Source organism: Neopsephotus bourkii, unplaced genomic scaffold (assembly GCF_033783945.1).
Source record: "Neopsephotus bourkii isolate Nb327-2 ecotype Australia unplaced genomic scaffold, CSIRO-AGI_Nbou_v1 NB_1685, whole genome shotgun sequence".
Taxonomy (NCBI): domain Eukaryota; kingdom Metazoa; phylum Chordata; class Aves; order Psittaciformes; family Psittacidae; genus Neopsephotus; species Neopsephotus bourkii.
Window position 1 is genome coordinate 756,189 of NW_026902159.1, and position 17,170 is coordinate 773,358.

Consider the following 17,170-nt stretch of genomic DNA (forward strand, 5'->3'; position numbering starts at 1 on the left):
CACCAAGTTGGGCAGGAGTGGTGACCCACTGGAGGATAGGAAGGTCCTGCAGAGGGATCTGGACAGGCTGGATAACTTGGCAGTGACCAACTAGATGAGGTTCAACAAGGTAAGGTGCCAGGTCCTGCACTTGTATCACAAACACTGGGCTTGGGGAAGTGGGGCTGGAAAGCTGCTGGCGGAAAAGGATCTGAGGGTATTGGTCAACAGTCAGCTTAACAGGAGCCAGCTTGTGCCCAGGTGGCCAAGAAGTATACATTTGTAAGCCATGGTGAATTACATTAAAAGAGTAAAATTTTGGTGTGTATCCCTGCCTAAGAGAAGAACAGACAGGGAGGGAAGGACTATCTTCTTTCAGTGCTTATCTTTACGGTGCAACTCCTCCAAAGAAAGATATGTAAACAAATTAAACTGCAGTACCTTTTCTGCCGCAATGACCCTTTAGGAACTCTGATTCTTGAAGGAGTGTAGCAGCCAGTAGCTAAACTTAATACAGTTACTAAATTGATAGTTACAGTAGGAAAAATATTATTCCCATCTTGAAATGGCAATGTCTACAGAGAAGACATATTATTGAATAGCTATTCCATATAGACTGATTTCATAATCCTAGATAGTTCAACAATTACAGTCTGTGCATGTGATACCTGAGAGAGGGGATTGTCTTTCTGTGCTTGCAGTCAACGAGTCAAAGCAGAAAAGAACTAACAGAAAATTAATCATAAGATTATATATAGATCTTAGCAGAGTACAAAACCAAGCTAAAAATAAATGTATTTATTCAGATACCAGGCAATTTTAGAGCTCGAGTAATCATTCCTTATTATAGAATCTTCCTTAAACTGGAGTACAGCCCAACTTCATGACTTTATGGTATCAATATCACAATTGACATCCTAGCTAGCCTTTGTTAGAAATATAGGGGATTTGTGAGATACAAGTTTGTGTTTGAAAGGAGATTTTAAATGAAGCACTTAATGTTATTTAGTGTTAATGATCTTTTCTGTTAGCACTTTTTTGATATTATAGCAAATGTAAATACTTATCTAACAAAATATTTTAAACTGTCATTCTGAAAGCCAGAATTTCAATATTTAGTAAAAAAACAATACAACTGCAGCAAATACACATTCTCCACTTTCCAATCATGTACTACAATATAAATATTCTGAGACTATTCTAGTATTCCAATAAATGCGCACTGGAGGAAAAAATTGCATACTTCGGTCAAATCTATATTCTAATGTAATGAAACTTGCCACTTTAAGCTACTGTCCAGTAGCACTAGGAAATAAAATCACCAATTTATAGTGATTATCTGTGTTCACATGTTTTTAAATACCTTTTCTATTCTCTGCAAAATCTAATGTTTTCTAGATAATAGATGCCACTTGAGCTATGAAATATTTAAGACAACAAATCTTTTTCTGCTCAGAACAGAAATTGTAATTTATGGAAGCTGTATTTGAAATCAAAAGCTTTTATTAATAAGGGCAGGTTGGAATTGTGTGATTGTTCATTATTTGTGAAGTTCACAATGATGTGTTTGGAGTTGGAAAAGCACAGAAGCAGCTGATTTCTTTAGGTTGTCTTACAATCAGCAAATAGCTCTCAAACTGACTAAAGAACTTACATGGCTAGACACTAGCTTGATGTTTGGAAGACTTTCTTTTTTAAATCATTATTTATTAAGATTAATTTATTATTAATTATTTAGGAAGAAAATCTTTACTATGAGGGTGCTGAGGCCCTGGCACAGATTGACAGAGAAGTTGTGGCTGCACCATCCTTGGCAGTGTTCAAGGCCAGGTTGAGCAGGGCTTTGAGCAACCTGCTCTAGTGGAAGGTGTCCCTGCCCATGTCAGGGGAGTTGGAACAGGATGATATTTAAGGTCCCTTCCAACCCAAACCTTCCTATAATTTTATGATTTAATATTAATTATTTGTTATTATTATTTAATATTTTATTATTATTTTCTTGGTTAGTTTTCTTTGCATCCATGGGAAAGTAATTCGGGGCAAAATCCTGATTCCACTAAAATCAGTGGCAAAACTTCATTGACCTGCTGAAGTCTAAACTCAAATTACATTTGCTGTTTGTTTTCCATGAGTAAAATACAGATTCTCACATCCTTTCCCTTTCCTATTTAACTGCAAGAACTTCAGTGCATGGACTGTCTTTCAGTCATGATACATACCTAAGTGTTTTAAATGTCCTTCTTTTTACCTTCGCAATTTACACACTTTTCAGAACAAAGATGAAGTATTTAGATATATATAGTGCATAGTTGATACACACATATACAACATAAACAACGTTCCTTTTCCACATACATGTATCTGTAATATCCAGTCACATGGATTCAGATCATCATTTCAACTTTTAAGGCATACTGAAATATGAAGGTGCTTATCTTCTTACATTCTGACCTGGTCGGAAATGAGGCATCTCCACTTACCAGAACAGAGCTGAACAGGGTCACAGGACACCCAAGCAAATATATGCCATACGTTTTGTTTACAGCTATATGTCCCCTGAATCAGCTTTGCCCTGTCTCAAATACCATCCACCTGCTTCTACAACCTTTGCTCTTGTCATGACCTTCAGCATTACTGTAAATGATTATAATCACTTCTGTGAACATACTTTAATATTCCCATACTCCAGAGATCATTTTTCCCCCCATTTAACATTATTGAAAAATAACATGCATTTATGCATTTTCCTATGCAATAATAAGGAACCTTCTCCCAACACATTAAATGGAAAATTAGATCAAATATTAGAATCATAGAACAGTTAGGGTTGGAAAGAACCTTAAGATAACCTAGGTCCAACCCCCTGCCACAGGCACGGATAACTCGCACTAGACCATGTCACCCAAGGTTCTGTCCAGTCTGGCCCTGAACACTGCCAGGTATGGAGCATTTACCACTTTTCTGGGCACCCTGTTCGAGTGCCTCACCACTCTCACAGTGAAGAACTTCTTCCTTATATCTAACCTCAACTTCCCCTGTTTAATTTTAAACCTATTACCCCTTGTCTTGTCACTTCAGTTGCTGATGAAGAGTCCCTCCCCAGTTTTAAATACATTTTAAGACCATTAAAACAGTCCATTGCTGTGGGTTTTTTCTATATGCTCATGTTTTCGCTCTAAATGCCTTGTACAATCTTTACAATTAAATGTTTAATAATGTTGGGGGGGGTTAAAGGACATTTTTTAATCACCAAAATTAGGGGTTAGTCTTTTGTTGTTTCTCCTCCTTTAAACAAAAAGGAGTTGTATAAGGACCGTGGGGTTGGCTTCTACAGGGCAGCAGAGAATGTTTTATTATTTCATTATGTTTACTGGTTTGAGAAAGTAAAACATAATGACCACAGAAACACTCTGTGGTCTTAAGGTATGTCACCTATTGAATACCCTGAAGAAAAAGGTATCGTATCTTCTATATTTAAATGTATTTCTCCAAGAAGGTGGTTGTTTTGTTGTTCTAAATTTTGAAAAATCACAGGAGGCATGTTCACAAACCCCATTAACAAATAAGGTTTGTTCTCGCACTTCCTGCACACTGTTTTGAAAATTGATCCCTAAGGGTCTAATTAGCTATTATGCAGTTTTCCTACTGAAAAAAGGAAAAGTAACTTTTATGCTTAAAATAACTTTGCAACCAAAATCTTCCAGAAGATTTAATCTCTCTTATTCAGTATCTCACCTCAGAATTAACCAAATCCCACAGGGCTCAATCTCAACATACAGTGAAAGGACCACACAGATTCCCCCCACTCCATATCAGTATTTGTCATCTGCATCAAAAGCTGCATATCTAGCATGTCTTAGTCCTGCCAGGTGCTACGTCTTAACTTACACTGAAATTAGAGACGAGAAAAAGGAAGCTGGATCCCTCGAATGAACTCAAACTGTAGATGCTTGTATAGCACATTGAAACAAAAGATGACAATGAATATGAGGAGTATGCAGAAAAGGTGTGGTCTGATTATTATGACTTGGAAGTCTCCCTTTAAGACCTCCATGATGTCAGGAAAGGGCATCTTAATTATTTTCAACTCTCAAACATGCTACTAAATTGTCCACTGCATTTAGCAAACAAGTGGCATTCAGCAAACAAGTGCTCAGCTCCACATAAAACATAGGGAAGGACAAGGGACATTGCTCACTGAAATGTTTCCGTGCATGAGATTTCTTCTTAGAAAATTACTCAGTATACTTGGGACAGTATTTTTCTTGGTCTTAAATATCCACTTACTCCCACCAGCCTACACTTTTACTTTGTCCTGTTCAATCATGAAGTGTATGCACAAGTGCTTTCCACAGAGATCAGACTTCTTGCCCTTTGTAGATGCTATCTACACCCTTGCAGGAGGAATTCTCCAATTAGTAGTTCTTGTAAGTCAGTTATCTTCATAAAAGTGGATTTTACCAAGAGACACACACTACCTAGGAATCCAGTTTCTGACAAACGTTGGGCTGTGGGATGTTTACTCCCTGCTCAGAAGAGAAACAAAATTAAGAACATGTTATTAAAAAACAAGAATGACATTAATACAGTGCTTAAATCTGGCATTACACTTTTAGAAAACAAATAAACAGTAAATTTTCATTGTGATTCTGACTTCTCAAAGGTTACTAAAGCATTTTGAAACTATCATAGAATCAAAATAATTAATAACAAGTTGTTCTTGAAGAAAAAATAAAACGACCAACCAAGATATTTCATTCTGGAAAAGGTTAAATGAAATATTTTGGCCTTAGTGATGTTAAAAAAAACAAATCTGCCAAAAATTTTATACGTATCATAGAATCATGGAATAGTTAGGGTTGGAAAGGACCTTAAGATCATCTTCTTCCAACCCATCTGCCGTGGGGAGGGACACATCACACTAGACCATGTCACCCAAGAACATACATGTTTTGTTTTCAACAAAACATCATTTTAGTAAAAAATGTTTGGGGAAAATTTAAATGAACAAAATTGTTTGAAGCACAGCTCATATGATACCAAGAAATGTAACGTTCTTGACTTTATCTGGTGGTGAAAGTGTTCCCTTTTAGGGGATGGATTCAAGAAATGTTCTATCACAAGCAATGTACACTTGTGTATTTTGCAGGCCAAGCATGTGTGTTAACCAATAAGTTTACCAGCAGAATTACAGAGAAATTGAAGTATGAAAGTAACTATTTTGAAGGGTTTAACTAGAAAGTCCAACAGTAGTTGAAGCAGTAGATGGATTGTAGGTTTTTATACCATGGTTGTAGTTAAACAAAAGACTTGTCAAATGCACATTCATAGTGACATCTAAAGACTTCAAATGATTAATTACTGTTAATAGTAATGGAAACATTCAGAGAATAAATGGCAGTGTTGGGGTTTTTTTGTGGGTTTTTTTTTCATAATCACACACAAAATAAAACCTAAGATTAGCACTGAAGGAGCATAACCATGTCACTACAGAATGCAAATGAATTACATGTGATCACCCAAATATGACTATCTCACTAAGCATTTCACCACAATTTACTTTTTTGATTAAACCACGTTAAAATGAAGAACAGCCTTTCTGATTGCAAGTATTTTTCATTTAGGTTAAAAGACTATGGCAAAACAGCATTGAAGCATAATTCATTGCCAATTCATTTCCATTGTTGATTCATCCATAATAGATACGAATCTGTTATTTTGGAATACTAATTTCAAAAGGGACTCTGTGTTCATTTGTAAAACACAGGAAAAAAAATATCAGTGATAAAGACATGTTTTCTCTTGGTTTCCTGATAATTAATGCTTCCACATATCACCCAAGCTAAATTTATTCCTTGATATTTCCATTGATTTCAACACAGTTCAGACATGATGAACTTCAGTATTTTTCTTTTTTTATAAGGAGTTTTATTTTAATGACAACGCTGTGTGATACTATTACTGTGGGAAGTAACAAGCAAAGCAGACTGAGAGATAACACGACTATAGTGCGGAATTGAATGTACTATAAGAAGTAGAGGGGTAAAGGGCAACCTGGTTTTCCCCAATGGAAATCCATATCACATAAAACACACAAAACAGCATTTCGCTAGATCCTACATATTTTTCAATTTAATTTCAGATTCTAACTTCACATTTTATATTCTCCTACCTAGCAAGGGTTTTAAATAGCTTGCACTTATTGTGCATTTTACAATTATAATAAGGTTGGGCAATTATACAAAGAGATTTTTTGCCATTTATTTTCAATTTGATACTTACCAAAAGCACAAAATCCAAATAAAATCTTTGCAAATCTAAAAGAAAGGGGAAAGGATGCAAAAAGCTATTTATAAGTAGGTAAAAATGTTCAGAGTCTCTTATCAACCTGTCAGTTTAAGAAAGGGAGTGTGGGGGGTGGAAATCTATACTGGTATGCAACAGGGGAAAATTGAGTAAATGTCAGTACTACTTAAAAAAAAATTAAAAGGAGATGAAAATTGTTTTAAATATTAGTTAAGAATGGATCTTGTGATGTCTTGGAGCTGTTGCTATTTTGGGGGATGAGAAGCACATTTTTTAATTATGAGCTGTTTCCAGGGTGCTCCAATCTCAGGAACAACAGGAGCAGACACTGGATCCAGGGTCCCTTAGATGTGCAGAAAGCCACCCTACTGCTACCACCTTCCACTCACCTCATACGACACGAGCATGCCTTTTCCATTTTCCCTTCAGCATTTTCCTACACACGTTATTGTCACCACAAACTTACCCAGTACATGAGATACCACCCTATACAAAGGTAACACCTCCTCTGTATTTCTGAGAGAAGTAGGTGCCAAATGCATGTAACTACACTTTTGCCTATGTCCAGCTGAGATGAGGATTGACAGTGCCATTTCTGACCCAAAACTGGCAGAGAAAGGTGTCAGTGGTTGCGACTGGCTACAGGGCCAGCAGCTGCTTGAACCTCTGTTCTCCACTCATTCCCTCATTCCTGAAATAAATAGAATACCTGCTTGACCTACTCTCTTAACAGAATGGGGAAGGAATAATTTTATATCTGCATCGGGACAGACAGTATATGGGCAGTTACCAAACAATAGTCACAGTCAGACTTTGGCACACAGTTCTCACAGTTTGAAAACTGGCAAGGTATGGGCAGAAAAGCAGAAAAAGATCAATCTCATTCCATGCAATATATGTAAAAAACACCACAGTAAAGTGGTGTTTACTTTAAATCAAGTATATGTGTATATATACTTGTCGGTGTCAAGGTTGTCATAGGAGGGCTGCAGGGGTGGCTTCTGTGAGAAGAGACCAGGGACTGCCCCATGCTAAACACAGCCACAACAGACCCACCTCTGGGTGCAGCTGAGCACATCAGCCAGGCTGGTGGCACTTCTGGCAAAACATACTTGAGAAAGTGCACAACACTTCCTGGTATGTGAGCAGTGAGGAAAAAAAAAGTATGACAAAAGAACTCTTTGAGCATCAAGGTGAGAGAAGGAGGGAAAGGAGGTGTGCTCCAGACTGAAGCAGGTATCACAGTGCAGCCTGCAGAGGACCCCACACTGGAGTAGGTAGATGTTCCCTAAAGGAACTGTGGCCCATGAGGAGCCCAGGCTGGAGCAGGTTTATCCTGAAGAACACAGCCCATTGGAAGGACCCACACCAGAGCAGGGGAAAAGTATGAAGAAGAAGGAGCATCAGAGAGGCGCTGTTATGGACTGACCTCAGTCCCCATTCATCCCTCTGGGGGAAAAAGATGGGGTGGAAAGTGTTTTCTGGTTTTTTTTTTTTGTTTTGTTTTGTTTTGTTTCTCACTATCGAATCACCATTAATTCACAATAAATTACATTTGTTTTCCCCAAGTCAAGTCTGTTTTACCCATGACAATAACTGGTAAATGATCTCCCTGTCTTTAACTCAAGCCAGCAAGATTTCCCACCCCATTTTCACCCCCTGTCCTGTTGAGGAGGGACAGTGACAGAGCAGCTGGGTGGGTATCTGGCAGGCAGCCGAGGTCAGCCTAACACAATAAGGTTAAATTAAGAACAGTTAAAAGAAAGGAAGAGAGCAACATGAAATTATTGATTAAAAATACTTTATATGGAATATAAAAGTTAAAAATTGGTAGATATTTATGAACAGCCATTATACTGTTTAAGTTGAATTTAGTTGTAGAAATATGTAAGCTTTCGTGGAAGTTTAGCATGGAAGTGAAAGTCAGATAAAGTATATTCTTTTAGTAAAGCCTCAGCTCTTACACTAAGATGCTTGGACAGCTAGAATGCACTAGTTGAAAGGACACTATAAAAATTATTATAGAACTGTTGGATTTTTACTTGTTTTTTTTTTTTTAATTTAGTCATTTATAGAGGAATTGTAGTTTAAAATATCTTTTGGACAGTATTTGGAATAGCACAAATAAGTTGAGATTAAAATGGAGGAGATGGCTTTAAGACCTTAACACTTTTGTCTACCGTGAGTAAACAGTATTTCCTTAGATTTACAGTATTTCAAAAATACTATGTTGCTACCTAAAGCTTTGGATAGTTGCCCCATCTTATTGCTGCAGCAGTTTGGATAAATTAATAATGAACCTGCCCTTAATGATGAAACAAAATGTGTTTTGGAATGGAAGTGTACTAAGGTAGTTCTCTAAAAAACTATCCATCTGTTTGCAATAGATTGTTCTAGCTGTGAAATATCCAACAGGATACAACTTAGGTTAAGACAATTGCAGTCCATTCTCTTCTCTAATTTTTCCCACCACTTGAATTGCCTTTGGAGAACTTTTAAGGACAGAACATAAAGCATAAAAGGTGTACTGTGTGCGTATGGGCTCACAGGATGTAAAAAACAGACCTGCGCCTTGCTTGCTAGTGAGGTAACTTAGTTTGGTTTCAGGAAAAGCCCACCTCTGAAAAAGGTAGGGTCACTGTTTCTGGCTATGGCTAAACAGTAAGTAAAATTTTACTTAGAAAGACATCTGTTATTGCAGGCTGTTGGTCTTGGGTAAGGGAGGATTGCTTTTCTTTGGGGGTGGTGGGGGTTTTAATATGTTTAACTGAGAATATAACACATTTAGTGTGGATTGCACATTGTGAGAAGAGCTAAGATACTGTGAAGAAAGGTAAACTCAGTATTATGCTTTTCGAACACATGCTTGCTTACTCCATCTGTAGTTATAAGGACTCATTATTACAAATTATATGGCATCTAGAACATAAATTATAGAGGAATGTATAAATTCAAATGAATTAGGTTTACTTCTAGAAAAATTTAATCTGTATTTAATTACGCACCTACACAGGTATATATATGATGTCCAAGGACTCGGAAACTGATTCAGGTACTTGTTAAACAATAAGCATAATTGATAGCTTTCAGTGTTTCCCTTAGCATTTTGAAATAAACCACTTAAAACAAAAAAAGAAAAAAAAAGCAGCAAGGCTGTTAACACATTGACCTGCTCAGCAATTGTTTGTCCTCCCTAAAGTCAGGATGCAATATGAGCTATTGAAAGATCGCACTGTTCTCCTATTATCCTTTTACTGATGCAAGAAATGTGCCAAATGCTGCCTTCCATAGTTGTCATCCAAAGTGAGACAAGGTCTTTAATACATGGCATTTGGCTTCCTGCCTCTTTTCCTATGCTCACTGAATAGCAGATGGACCTCAATACCAAAAGTATGTCTAAGTTACTAGATCAAGCAACACCCCCTTAGAAATTATGCATTGGTTAGCACATGCCCTCCAAAACTGAAGCTGAAGAAGCCTCCTGCAGAGCAGAGGGGAATATTATTTGTAGTTCTAGACCTGAGCATTAATCACAACAAGGTCAGACACACAGGCAAACCCTATACATTTAAATGATTCAAAGCTATCAAGCAGAGCTTGTAACAGTATGTTTTTACTATGGCTATCCATACATTCCCTCATACAGTTTGTCACACTTGCAGGCTTGTTTTAGCTTTGAATACAAGTCCTTGGTAGCAGTAGTGGGTTTTGTTCATGTGATTGTAAAGCATCTCCTACCAGGAATTTCTAAAGTTGACTGGGCAGGTGGGACACCACTTGTAAATTTGGCTTGTATGAAACACAGGATGTAGAAAATGAGAATAAAAGCAGCAACCACCTTCGGTAAAGGTCAACCAAAAGCTCTTAAAAGGATTCCAAGTAAAATTTCTGTTTCAAAATTTAGGATTTGATAGAATTTTTTTTTCCCCTCACTAAATATTCCCTTAGTTCAGGTGAAAACAGTATTCACACACATGCACACACAACGTCCATTGAAAACAAGCACAGGTGGAATTGTTCGACTACTGCAGCTAACCCTCCTTCATCTGTACATGCACAAAGTATGTACCTCATGCACTTGACAATGATACAGAGAGGGAACATCAAATACTTAATGTGGTTTGGTAACTTGGAAATAGAGAATCTCACAAACATGACCATCTGTCAGTACTGTACATTTTGCTTGAATATTGTGGATAATAAATACACTATCACCAAAATTAGTTCTTAGTCCATAGGAAGAAGGTCATTTTGACTGCTGAAGGACTGAGCGATTGAGAGAATCTGTAACCACAAAAAGCAACCAAAACCAGTCCATTTGACTATTCTGAACATCAGATAAGGTGAATAAATTGCTCTAGCACAGTTATCAACGTACAAGAGCCCATGTCATGAAAATGATACTTTTAACCTCAGAAGAAAGGTCATTCAATGGGAATACTACCAGATCAAGTACATTATAGGCCTCAAGCTGATGCAGATTCTGCTTTTGCTGAACCCTGCCTGAGCTACAGATTTTGTTCTCAAAGACTGTTAATTTGAAACTTCCTGTGAGCACTAATATTTAAAAATATTTGCTAGTGTCTTCTACCTGTGATTCTAAAAATAGGAATTTACCACTGGCTTCTTCTCTTAAAGGAAAATATAACCAACAGAGAGTGGGAGGAGGATGAGTAATCCTGGCGCCTCTTCTATATTTCAGCTGTGTACATCCTTTCTTGTTTGCCTAGCTGTCACGTAAATTTAGGAATTTACTGTTTTCAAAGTTATATATCAACAGCATATATACAGCACAGTATTCAGCTACTGAATTGTGTGAGTAACATGAACAAAAAGGACAGGGTCTTTAAAGGTGCTCCTGAATACAACTTGACATGCTCTCAGAAATCTGAATCCCTCCCAGTGGCAGATTTCAAGTCACTGAAGCATCAGTGGCAGTAATTAGGACAAGATTATTGTTATTCTAAATTCTCCTCCCTAAAAGGGCAGCCTGGAATTGGTGCCTGCAGGAACTGGATGTAGATTTCAGTATTCCTCTTCTTGTCCTAGTGGGAACCTGCAGCATGCACACATGCACATGTTCATGTACCCTCCATGTGGGTAGCAGCTCCAACACATGGAGCAGCCTCCCTTTATACAACAACTCACCTTTCCTCTTCACGTTCCCTCCCCAACACTGCAATCCTGGTAGCCATGCCCAACAGATCCAGCACCACGGATAGGCATGGTTTGGTTTGGCTGCTGTGCTGGGCATAGGTAGGGAAAGAAATGGCAACATAAAGGTTGCTCTTCTCTTTGAGATAGAAGATAAAAGACTGTGTGGAAGTAGGACAGGATGAGGACAAAAGCTACCACTGAGCTGAGCTTGTACTGCTCAGCATGGCCTGGGCTTCCCACTAGCAGTTGGCAACAGCAGCAGCAAGAAGCTCTACCTGTGCAGCCAGACACTTACTCTACAAATATCACAAAGCTATATTAAGCCTTCCATTTGACACACTGTAGGTTTTCCTTCTGAGCTTGCTGAATGTAACATCAACCTATGCATTCACATAAAGTCAAGTCCTCTAGAAGGAGAAGGCTATTGGATTTGGCCCTTTCTGCTGCTGGAAAAGACGTGGCCAGCTGAAAAAGGCTGCTCTGCCCTCTTCCCTAGGCAAGGACAGTACCTGAAGAGGGAACCTCCAGAAATGTTTATGAAAGAAACAGATTAGACATGAGGAGCATTCCAGAAAAAGCTTCTGAGAGCAGAATGCAAACTAGATAGTAATTCTCATAACCCATTGTTTAGGTTCTCCTATGTAAAGTAGATATTGATCTCAAATGTGATGAACAGCATTGCGACTTAGATATTGAAAACTACTTTCTTGCTTTTTTGCAAAAAGGGAGTAGATGGTAATTCATGTGGATTGTCCATACCCTCCTACTTCTGAGCCACGCAGGACTGGGCTGTGGGGCGAGGGCAGCTCTGATAGATACCTTCAGATACCATCATTAAAAAATTCAGAGGACAATGCTTGAAATGCTTGAAAAAGTGAACAGTCTTAAAAAGGTAATTAATATGTTCTACATGTTATCTACTGATTATTTTTTTCCAAACTTCAGAGGCAGTGAAATGTTAATTAATCTTAGAATAGCTTAATATGCAAGTAAGCATTTTATTAGTCCATTTCTTCTGATCTCTTAAAAAAGTTGAAGTTGATGAACAGAAACCATCACTTCCACTGAACAAACAGTTTGTTCTCCCTCTGTCCATCACTGATTTATTGGCAACTTTCATTTTACTTTTTCTATTTTATTTTATGCTGGATTAGTTCCAGTGCATGACACAGCCATCAAATGTTTCTACTACTGCACAGAAATGGAGAAGGAACATGGATTGCTGTTTAAATGGCAGTGACATATCGACAGCACACGGCACTCCAGGCTTATAATCAACTACTAGGTTGAATAGAAAGACCAGTATCCAGGTACCAGATGCCCATGAGCTTAATTGCCAATATTTCCCCAACACCACCTTCAAAAAAAAAAAAACCAAAAAAGACTTTTAAGAAACAGCAGGTTAGGATGGAGCCAGAATAAAAACTCTTGAGTCCTGAAAGAAGCAATAAGCAACAGCATGACAGAAGTATTGCTTTAGCTTAAAATACCGCCAGCTTCTTTAATCCATATCATGGAGAATTTGTCCTGTAGCCTTCAACAGCCAAAATCACGGAGCAACTTATCCTTAGCTTTTATAGTCAGCCCTAAGCCTCTGCTGTCAAGCTTTATCCACTGAAAAAATATTTCTTTTTGACTTACAGATCTATTTATTTATTTATTTTCTTAACTTTTTAAATCGTGAAGCAGAAATAATAAAAAGTCTGCAGTTCAGTGCACATCAGCATCAGTTTTCACAAGGGTTATGAGTATGTGAAACTGTGTCCTAAAGTTCTATTACAGCATCAGACTGCTTTGTTTTGGGATAACAATCATAACTGTTATAACTAGAAGGACAAGAATTGTTCTATTAAAATAAATGCACTCTACTATAAATGCCAGTGTCACACCAGCAAGGTCTGCATAAAATAGAAAACTGCTGACAAGAAGGGTTAAGCAACCAAAATATATCAATGCTAAGTCTCAACATAGTTGTTCAAATGTCATCTGAACCTTAGAGCACTCCCTTTTCAAATCTTAAAACTAAACATGATACGTAGAAAAAAAGCTAAATATCAATCTCTAGACACAGTGTGATGTTTTAAAAGGCCGGTTTTAGAGATAATTAACTTAAGATCCATTTGAGAAGGGTTACAAGACTCAAGTAGCACAGTCAACATTCTGAATGTTATTAAACGTAAGATTTTAAGCTATTTAAACATTTAGATCTCATTTAAATACCCTCTTTTGTATGTGATTTGGCATATTAACAAGGTCATTTGACAACAATTTTGCAGAATTGATGTAAATTACATGTCAATGGCAGATGAAACTCAACTTCCAACTACGTGATTAAAGGCAAAAACTAATAGAAAGAAAGCCTCCCAAAATCTTGATGTCAGGCCAAAGCTTGATATTCTCAAGGTATCCATGAACCATGTAACAGTGTCTCAGAGTCCCAAACAGGTATTTGCCAATAGCTGAGTACAATTTGTAACTGAGCCTGTCAACATGCATGCACAGGTGTGAATTCTGATGTACATACCCATAAAATAATGTTAAAAGCATTATCAATTTACAATGTTAATTAATAAAAAATTATATTTGTGTAATCTGAATTTAGTTCTAATGCTTATGATACTCTCTTTAACAGTATGATCACAAGCATTAAAAGCTAACAAGTCCCCTAACTCCTCATTCAGTGCTCAGCTTGGATAGAAATAATTTATGAAAAGCTTTTCAATTTTTTTTATTAATCTTTATTTTCTATGTGTAGTTCCAGTTATTATTAGTGGCACACTCTTCAAACACAGTTTTAAAACCAGAAACTTAATTCACAAGTTTCTACTTTGTGATGGATTCCCCAGTACCAATTTATTTTCCAAACCTTTCACCCCAGTAAAATGATGAAGATGCATTTGATATTATGTACATTTTAAAGAGGGGTTACTGGATCACAGGGAGCTTAAGGTCAAAAGTATCAATTGATTTTGCATTTCAAGCCTGAGAGGTGGCTAGAAACTGATTTTTCAGCATTTCTAGCATTAAATAGCACTGTTCATGTTCAAAATACTGCTTTGTTGGCTATGATTTTAGCTCTGATTCATAAAGAGCAAATGAGGAAAGTTGGGTTGAAGTGATTTAATAGCATGAAATAGCATTCCATGTCACACATAAGAATAAACTCCAGTTTCAAAGGCAAGATCCAGCTGCATTCACAGTGAAACCATCCTTCCTGCAATCTCTTACCTCATTCAAAATTCCCCAACAACAGCGCATAATAGGTCCCAGGATCAGTAATGGCCTTCTTGCCCTGATTAATCCAAAGAACAATTCCACCTTGAGCACTGGCTGGGACAGGATCCTGAGAAAAAAGCTAGATGTGATCATTGACTTTTGTCTGGATCATCATACCTAGGTATCAGTAATCAGTCAAAGCCAAATCAGCTGGCCTGCAGCCTTACCCTTTCCACCTGAGATATGCACACATTTCTTGCTCTTTTCACAAACCTTGCAGTCCCTTCCTATCTCCAGTGTTACCAGTAGAAAATGCAACCTAGACCTTAAAAAACCAGCAGGTATTAGGCAATTTAGATCACGAAACAAGTTGTGTAAAGTGGTTTTAAAGTGTGTACATTATGGCTGGCACTAAGAAACAGCATTTAGAGGGGGCAAAAAAATGCATGTGGAACAGAAACAAATTTAAGGAAGTTTTACTTGTTCTTTGGGGAATATCAAGAAAAATCATTCAAGTCATCACACAGTTACATTAACAGAACTTTAGAGAGCAAATAGGTGTCTACCAAAGTGGCCAGAATCATCAGAAGCCTGAAGGTAAAGAGAATAAAATGTGAATAAGGATGATGCAGACTAGCAGTATATATCAGAGATTTTACTCACCATACAATCAATCCAAATTACAGAAAAATTACAAAGATACCAGGAGAGATGCACTTCTTGAAAAGTCAGTACAGGTCTTGACAGACCTTACCAATATGTTCTTGTAAAGATACAGGAAGTATGGTGTCATTATTAAAACTCCTGCTGTGGTGCATGCTGCAGAGTAAATGGTGGTTAAATAAAAATGCAAATATAAAGTAGCAGATATGTTCTTTATATGAAAAAATATCATTCTGTGATCTTCTCTTTTTCCAAATCACAGGAAAAAAGTACAGAGTAGTTAAACCATGAAACTTTCCCTTAATTAATCAACAAGAGAAACAGTTTTCTCACTTAAATACAACCTGCGTTCCTACAATTGCTTAGTCAGAGCTTCTAATCAGACAATGAGCTTAATTCAAACAAACTGTAGAATCCTCAGGTTTGGTCTGTTAGTTTGGTGAGGTTTTGTTTTGTTTTGTTTTGTTTTTTTAATTGGATTGCAGAGAGCTAGTGGAAAAAATGCTCTGAGCCAGAATCAGAAGGTTCTTGGTTTTAAGTTCAGTTACTTTTCAGAGATGTAGGTCAGATCTCTCTAATTCGTTTTCTTCCTTTGGTTGACTGCCATGCAAGAATAAGAAGTATCAAGGTAAGACAGAAAGGTTGACATTCACCCAAATACAAAGCCCAGCTGCTTTTCAAGTAGATCATCAAAACAGATGTCTAATCTCTGTTCTGGTCACCTGCAAAAGGGTGAACCCAAGGCATTTTATAACACTAAATACACTAAAATGCACCAGTTCATCTGATATAATACCATTGGCAAAAATGCAGGCTTCTGTCTTAATTCTCTCTGTGTATACTGCAGGAGACAAGAAAACTAAGATTTGAAACTGGGGAAAGTATCCAAGAGGAAAGTGGACAGGGAAGAAAGAAGGATGATGCATTCAAGTGCCAGTGTAATATTTTTAATCATTTTTAATCATGTTAGAAGCTAGATCTAAGCAAAGCATGAGCCTTTGTGGAATATGATCCAGTATTGCACTCACTGTCACTTCACTGTTGCTTTCACTTGGGTGAAACGCTAAAACTGTTACTTGCAACGGTGGACCTTTCCTGCAGAGTGTAGTCTCAGAAAAAGAGGTGGAAAGAAATAAATCACTTCAGGAATCTTCATCACTACAGCTGAGCCTCTAATTAATGTAGGTGATACTAGAAAGGACATTCTAGCTTTTGCCTACAAAACCATGCAAATTTTACTGGATTTGACCAAACAGTCTTGAATATACAGTGTGATACATCATCAAGGAATAACCATGATGAAACAAGCACTTTTGAGTAACTGGATTCTCTGTTCTTTCTATGTGGTAAGATGTTTCTAAAACATGATTTATCACTAAATACAAAAATTCCCAATAGTTGGTCTCTGTCCAAGAGAATGTGCAAACTATAGCTGAATAAGAGACTTTCAAGACTTTTAGTTAATCTTCATTCCTTGACTCAGCAAAGGAACTACAAGGGAAAAATGGGCCCTTCCTGTAGTCAGTTAGGGATCTCCATATATCTGCCAAATCTTACCTCTCTCTCTGCTGAGAGGCAGAATGATGTCTGAAATGCCAGAGGACCTGTTGGTATGTGATCTTTTTCCTTCTTCCCCAAATCTAAGTAACTTTTTGTTTAGGGATACAGGCCTAGTTTTGCTCAACATGTAAGAGAATGATTTAAGAGTGAGGGAAATATCTGTGACAACTATTTAAAGCTAGAAAAGAGAGGGAGAAACTCACACTCCCACCATTCTACCACAGGTTTGCTATCTCTGGGCACTTTGCCAGTGTGCAGGATAACACTTATATGTGACATAGCCTTGTGT